This window comes from Megascapheus bottae, chromosome 28 (genome assembly GCF_031878675.1).
Source record: "Megascapheus bottae isolate mThoBot1 chromosome 28, mThoBot2.hap1, whole genome shotgun sequence".
Taxonomy (NCBI): Eukaryota; Metazoa; Chordata; class Mammalia; order Rodentia; family Geomyidae; genus Megascapheus; species Megascapheus bottae.
This window is the reverse complement of record NC_143536.1, coordinates 12830585-12838450: the sequence shown is the minus strand read 5'-3', so window position 1 is coordinate 12838450 and position 7866 is coordinate 12830585.

Genomic DNA, 7866 nt, shown 5'->3' with positions numbered 1-7866 from the left:
TACACTAGCCAGCACTGTGTGGCCTGCCCTTTTCTGCTTACCATGTCAGGCCTCGGCCTCAGGGTAGACAAGGAGGAAGCCAGCGAAGGCAAAAGCCCCAAAGAAAGTAGGCCTGCTATCAACCCATCTGTTTCCTAGCACTCGCTTAGGGGTGGGAGCTGTGGGTTTCTGGATGGTGGCCATGTCTGGTTTGCAGCATGGGTAGGTACTCTCAGAGCTGCACAGAAAAAAGCAGGAGGTGGTGCTATGGCGCCAGTGGTAGAGTGCTAGCCTTGACAAAGCCCAAGGACAGCGCCCAGGCCCTGAGTTCAAGCCTCAGGACTAGCAAAACAAAACAAAGAAAAGATAGCATTTTTCAGTCAATTGGAAGAATCCTGGAAGGTTTTATGGAGAAAATGGTGTTTGACCTGGACCATAAAATGTGGAGTGGGTCAGGTATGGTAGAGCATGCTTATAATCCCAGCCATGCAAGAGGCTAAGGTAAAAGAATCTCAAGTTGGAGACCAAGCTGGGCTATGTACCAAGACCCTGTCTCAAAACAATAATAGGGCTTGGGAACATGGCCTGGTAGGAAAGTGCTTGCCTAGCATGCACAAAGCCCTGGGTTCAATTCCTCAGCACCACATACACAGAAAAAGCTGGAAGTGGTGCTTGGAAGGGCTTTGCTCTTCACTGCTGCAGTTCCTGCTTTCAAGATCTAGTGCAAGATGCAATTCTCAGGCCGTCCTAGCAGTCCTACTCATGGTAAGGTTCATTGGCACCGGCTGGGGATAGGGTAGGGATGCCTTTTTTTTTTTTTTTGTCAGTCATAGGGCTTGAACTCTAGACCTGGGCACTGTCCCTGAGCTCTTCAGCTCAAGGCTATCTTTCTACCACTTGAGCCACAGTACCACTTCTGCTTTTCTGGTGGTTAGTTAGAGATAAGAGTCTCATTAACTTTTTGTGCCCAGGCTGGCTTTGAACCGTGATCCTCAGATCGCAGCCTCCGGAGTAGCTAGGATTACAGGCGTGAGCCACTGGGCCGAGATGCCTTTCTTACTAGAGGTGAGACTGAGATCTTTATCTAAGATGCTTCGGGGGACTAGACATGGAGGCACAGGCCTGGAACCCCTGGTTCTCAGGAGATGGAGGTTGGATGATCTTTGGCCAATCCCAATCTACAAAAAAACTCCATTAACAAAACAAAAACAAATAGGCCGAGGGTGTGGAGTAGTGCTAGAGTGTTTTCAAAGCCCTGGGTTTAATTCTCTGGTACCCCATACACAGAAAAAGCTGGAAGTGGTACTGTAGCTCAAGTGGTAGATAGACAGCCTGGAGAAAGCCCAAGGACAGTACTTAGGTCCTGAGTTCAAGCCCCAGGACTGGCAATAAACAAACAAAAACCTAAGCTGAGCACTGTGGCCTGTCAGAAGGCCAAAATAAAAAGGATGGCAACTTGAGACCAGGCTTGGACCCCCAAAAAACATTATCAAAACCCCATTTCAACAGAAAAAGCTGGATGTGGTAGTGCCTTTATTTCAGCTACAGTGAGAAACATAAATCAGAGGATCATGATCCAAGTCACTTCAAAGAAAAAGTGAGAGACCCTATTTCACAAATACTCAGAGCAAAAATGGCTGGAGACATAGCTCAAATGGTAGAATACCTACCCTAGCAAGACGGAAGCCCTGAGTTCAAATCTCAGTTCCACCACAACCAACCACACCAAACAACAACAAAGACCAAATTACAAGTAGAAAAGACCTTGTCTAAGCAAAAGTGAAGCCAAGTTCAAACTCCAGAGCTAAAATAAACTTATATACAAACAAACACCAAGAGCATTTCATCTGTTATTTATTGGATCAATACATTTGATCCAATATTTGCAGGAAATCAGAAGAGCTCTATTTGTGGGCTGAGAGAACCTGACAGTTTTATAAGGCACTTTCTCACTCAGATGCTGAAAGATTCTTTCTGGGCAAGATGCGTGATTTACAGAGCAATCTGAAGAAGATGAAAACCTCTGAGCCAGAACCTAGGATCAAGATTTAAACTTCTGCTTTGATGTGGGCATCTCTGGTGTAGAGGGGTCTGGAAGCTACCTGCAAGAGGGGACATAGATGCTCATTCATCTGACAGAAAACAGTGCCCAGCCTGGCTCCACATTTTCTTTCCAAATCTAGAATGAAGCAAAGATTACAAACAAAACAATCCGTTTAGTAAAAAGAACTTTCCCTTTTGTCTATCCCTTTAGAATTCTCTGATTACTTACTTCCTCCTTAGAGGCTTTATCTAGGCCTGCCCACGGCAAAACCCCTACTACTTAAGCTGATTGTAGAAACCCTACACACCTTCCTAGAACATTCCTCCAGGCTGGCTGTGATGACATTCTCTCCACCTTTTCTCTGTTTTCTAATCCCTACCGTTTCTTACCTAGTGCTTGGATTGCTTCTCCCAATCCAGAATGACCACTGAGCCTAGCAACAGAGGTTCTCACCTGTAATCCTAGCTACTCAGGAGGCTGAGATCTGAGGATCACAGTTCAAAGCCAGCTCAGGCATGAAAGTCTGGGAGACTCTTATCTCCAATTAAATCACCAGAAAATCAGAAGTGACTGCTCTGGCTCAAAGTGGTAGAGCACTAGCCTTGAGCAAAAATGCTCAGGGACAGTGCCCAGGCCCTGAGTGCAAGCCCTACAATTGAAACAAAAAAAAGCAGCGGGGGAAGGGGAGTGTTTGGCCTAGTGGTAGAGTGTTTGCCTAACATTCATGAAGACCTGCGTTTGATTCCTTGGTACCACATACATAGAAAAAAGCCGGAAGTGGTGCTGTGGCTCAAGTGGTAGGGCTCTAGCTTTGAGAAAGCCCAAGGGCAGTGCTCAGGCCCTAAGTTCAAGTCCCAGGACTGGAAAAAAAAAAAAAGTCACTGGCTCCCTAGCAACCTTGGAAGTCTATCCAATCTCAACAATTGGCTTTAAAGTTTAATGCTTCCCAGCATCCCTTGTAGCCCCCATGAGTGAAAGCCCCCCCTCCCTCTTCTATACCTTCATTTCAGGAGAGGTGCACCCTGCTGCCTTGCGTCCATCCCTCCTCTCCCCACCCCAGCACACCTCTGCCTCCTGCCTCAGTCCTCTAGCTAGGCTATCCTCTGTCCTCAAGGCCCTGATCTCAAGGCTGTTTGCAGAAACTTCTCCATCTTATGGCAATGTGATTCCTGCCAACCAGAAAGCCCCTCTCGCCTGATCTTAACAAGGACTCCCTTGTATTGGAGTGGTAAATCTCAGGGAAGAGCCTGGCTCCATGGGAAGAACCCAGTCTCCCATGGCAGGCAGCCTGGAAGTGAGGCGGTGTCAGAGCAAGTACCCTAAGGGAAGAATGCGGATGGTGGCAGAGAAAGAGTGGAAAGTCCAAACAATGAAAGCTGGGGAGTCGAGGTGTGAGAGGAATGTGAGGATGAGGAGAGGAAGAGTCTTAGAATTGAGGACGTTGGGGTTTAGAGTCTTCTAGAAGGTACCTCCAGGCACTGAACTAGGGTTTCTGTGCCTTTACACGGGGTCTCTGAGCTGATGGTGCCGTGTGACTCTTCAGACACCAGTATATCTGGACACCCCCCTCCCCTAGTGGGGGGGGCGGCTTATACGTCCTCTCTGGGACATGGTGGCCTCATTGCCAGAGAGAAGACATCGTTGGCCTGAGACCAGAGTCCCTCCTTCTAGTGCCCTGACCTTAGGTCTGGTGATGCCACTGTGAGATGCTCGCACAGGCAGAGGTTGGCACAAGTACTGGAGAGTCAGAAAAAAGCCTTTTAAATGCTTCGACAAATATTTGCAGATCACTCTACTTCCAAGGGGCCAGGGCTGATGGAACTTTCTGGAAAGCTCTTGTGGCTATTGCAGAGAGGTCTCTCCCTTGTTCCTGTTCTCCCAGGGAATAAGCTGGAAGAAGGCTATCCCCCTTCTCCCAGTCCTGCCACATGGGGTTATAGCTGCTGCTTAAGTGTGTGTGGGGGGGGAGGGCACGCACCTGTTTTCTCTGGATACTTGAGAGCAAAAGAAAAAACTAATCTCTCTTTCTCTCTCTGGGCTATTGGAAGAATTCCAAGTGGCAGAATGGATGGGAAAATGACAGACACACAAGGCCCAGGGATTACTATTATGATTGTTGTTGTTGTTACCAGGGGGTGTTTGGGAAGTTACAAGGTGAGAAACTCAGTCCTTCCTGCTCCTCCCTCTGCCCCCAAACCCAGCTCTCTCCCCAATTTCACAACTCCACCCCCTCCCCAACAAATCCTTTCTCTCTCCCCCCGCCCCCCCCCCTCGCAACTTCCCATACCTGAACCCCCCTGATTAAAGCTCCTGCCTCCCTGGTGATCACTGTTTAATCCTTAAGCTCTTTCTCACCAGTCTCCAGTTGACTCCAAGTCAAATCCCATTAGAATAAGGTTGGCCCAGTTAGCTGTGAACCAGGGAGCTGGGATCTTGAGGCCCCCCCAAGAGGGGACAGAATGATGAGAAAGGATGACCCAGCTTCAAATCTGGCACAAGCTGGTATGGGGCTACCTGGGGCAGGAGTATGGGCTGCCATTTCTGCTTTCTGATCTCTAAAGATGAGTTCATTCCTATTCACTCCACACCAGGGGACTTTGAGAAACAAATGCAATGTGTGTGTGTGTGTGTGTGTGTGTGTGTGTGTGTGTCAGGGGTGGGGGGTGATCCTACAAATTCTGCGGTTTAGAGTTCAAGTCTTGTTTTTGTCACTTTATAAGTTGCCTGACCCCCCTCCACCCTAGCCTGTTTCCCATACAGATTATTGTAAGGATAACCTTAGTACCTCAAGAAGGCAAAGGCCGAGGCTAGGAATATGGCCTAGTGGTAGAGTGCTTGCCTAGCATGCACGAAGATCCAGGTTCCATTCCTTGGTACACATACACAAAAAAGGCTGGAAGTGGTGCTGTGACTCAAGTGGTAGAGTGCTGGCCTTGAGAAAGCCCAAGAACAGTGCCTAGGCCCTGAGTTCAAGCCCCAGGACTGGCAAAAATAAAAAAAAATAATAAAACAAGAAGGCAAAGATTAAACAAGCTAATGTATGAAAAAAAAGGCCTGGAACCCAGCATCAGCTGTTTTGTACTTGAACTTCCTGTTTCTTCCCCAAGAAAGATATTCTTGCCATTCAAGCGCCCACCCACACAGTTCTCTCAGCCAGAGCGGGGGCCTCTTAGCCCTTGGTCCTGAGGCTGAAGTAGCTCCCTAGCCCTCAGCAGTGCTATTTTATCTCCTTCATGTGGCGGATGTGGCTCATGTCAAGGCTTCTGTTTTTAAGAATAGAAGCCATTGCCTGCCATGGTCACTGCCCTCAGCCCTATGTCTGGAACTCAGAAGGCCATTAGCGGGTAAGGCCCAGCACATCTCCTATTCCTAGCAAAGGGGAGATTTCCTCAGTCCTTCCTGCTCTCCTTTCCACGTCTGTACTGTGTGATCCTGGCCGAGGCACCAACCCTCTCTGGACATCCAGGGAAGTAAACAGAGATGGTAATGAAACTAGGAACCCAAAGGACAATCCCTCCCTCCCTCCCTCCCTCTCTCTCTCTCCCTCTCTCTCTCCCTCCCTCCATCCTCCCGCGCCCCCCACTGCCTCTCTCTCCTGCTTGTCCCTGTGGGCTCAAATACAGAATCCTGTACTTTCACTTGGCTTGCTAGTTCACTGCTGGTCCTCTACCACTTGAGCCATGCCTCCAGTCCAAGCTTTCTGTTGGATAACTGGAGATGGATCCTTGCAGACTTTTCTGTCTGGGTTGGCTGCAAATTGAGATCCTCTGGGTCTCAGCCTATTGAATACCTAGGATTACAGGTGGAAGCCCTCTGTGCCTGGCTGATTTCTCTTGTATTGTTTTACATCGTGGGGCTATGGATCTCCTGGTTCTAAATTACCATCCTCTTCCCACCACCTAAGCTCTCTCTGATTGGCATTAGACCTGGACAGTGGTGTGAACTTGTAAGCTGGGCACTTACTTGCTGAAAACCATACAAAATAAGACACCAGCACTGGGTCCCGGGTGGCCCTTTCCCCAGGGACCAGCCTGCCACCTGGTGGTTATTTGATGACATTGGTTCTTGGTGTTCCTTGGAATAGAAAGTCAGAATTGTGGATTTCCTCCTGTCAGTACCACCATCCCTGGACTCCAAGCATGCCTCTTCTTCTCTTTCAACTCAGAGCCTTATACTTGTTAGGCAGACACTGTACCACTTGAACCCAAGTCTTGAAACATTTTTTTTGGCAGTCCTAGGGCTTGAACTCACGGTCTGAGCAATGTCCGTGGGCTTCTCAAGACTAGAGCTCTACCACTTGAGCACAGCGCCACTTCTTGTTTTTTTTCTATGCATGTGGCAGCGAAGAATCAAACCTAGCTATGTCTTCGTGCATCATAGGTGAGCACTCTACCACTAGGCCAAACTCCCTGCCTGAATCATTTCTTTTTTAGTGGTGCTTACTGGGGTTTGAACTCGGGGCCTGGGTGTTGTCCCTGGATTTTTTTTTCCTCAAGGATGATACTCTACCATTCGAGCCACCCACTTCTGGCATTTTGGTGGTTAGAGATAAAAAGTCTCATGGAGGCACCAGGAGCTTGGCCTAGTGATAGAGTGCTTGCCTTGCATGCATGAAGACCTGGGTTCAATTCCTCAGTACCACATAGAAAAAAGCCGGAAGTGGTGCTGAGGCTCAAGTGGTAGAGCTCTAGCCTTGAGAAAGCCCAAGGACAGTGCTCAGGCCCTGAGCTCAAGCCCAGGACTGGCAAAAAAAAAAGTCTCATGGACTTTTCTGCCTGGGCTGACTTCAGACTGCAATCCTCAGATTTCAGCCTCCTGAGTAGCTAGGATTATAGGCATGAGCCACCAGTGCCTGAATCTGATTTTTTTTAAATTGCCAGTACTTGGGCTTGAACTCAGGGCCTGGGTGCTGGCCCTTTTTCACTCAAGGCTGGTGCTTTACCACCAAAGCAACAGCTCTACTTCTAGCTTGTTTGGTGAATGATTGGCCATATCTCTGGGATATGTCTGCCTAGAATGACTTTGAACCACGATTCTCAGATCTCAGCTTCTAGGAGTTAGGACGACAGGTGTAAGCCACCAGCACTCGGCTTTAGGAACATGTTGATCCTTGTATTTTGGAGACTTTGAGTAAATACTGAAAAATTCTATTTTCCCCTGTAAAAAAAAAATCAGTTCATCTGACCTTTGCCCTTTTCTCAGTGTGCAAAAGGTTCCAATTTTAGGCAGAGTCAGTGGCCAGTGCCCCAATCCTTAGAGAAAGGACTTACTTTAGGACAGTGGTAGACCATGCATGTTTCTGCAGGAAATTTGGTGTGAGTTAACCCTAGCTTCCTGGTTTCTTTTCTTTTCCTTCTTTGCCTGTCCTAGGGCTTGAACTCGGGTCCTGAGTGCTGTCCCTGAGCTTCTTTGTGCTCAAGGCTAGTGCTCTACCACTTGAGCCACAGCATCAGTCCCTGTGTGTGGGGTGTGTGTGTGTGTGTGTGTGTGTGTGTGTGTGTATTTCCTGAGTAGTTCTGGAGACTTTCCTGTTCAGGAAAGTCTCTTGAGTGGCTAGGATTCCAGGCCTGAGCCACTGGCACTTGGTCTCCCCCCCCTACACCCCCTCCCCCCCGTCCCAGGGCTTAAACTCAGGGTCTGGGCACTGTCCTTGAGCTTTTTCAAGATTGGGGCTCTACCACTTGGGCCACAGCACCACTTCTAGCCTTTTCTATGTATGCGTTTCTAAGGAATCGCAGCAGGGTCTTTGTGTATGCTAAGCAAGAACTCTACCACTAGGCCAAACTCCCAGCTTCCTGGTTTCTTATCAAGCCCATCCCCCAGATCAGTAAAGCGATCCAACC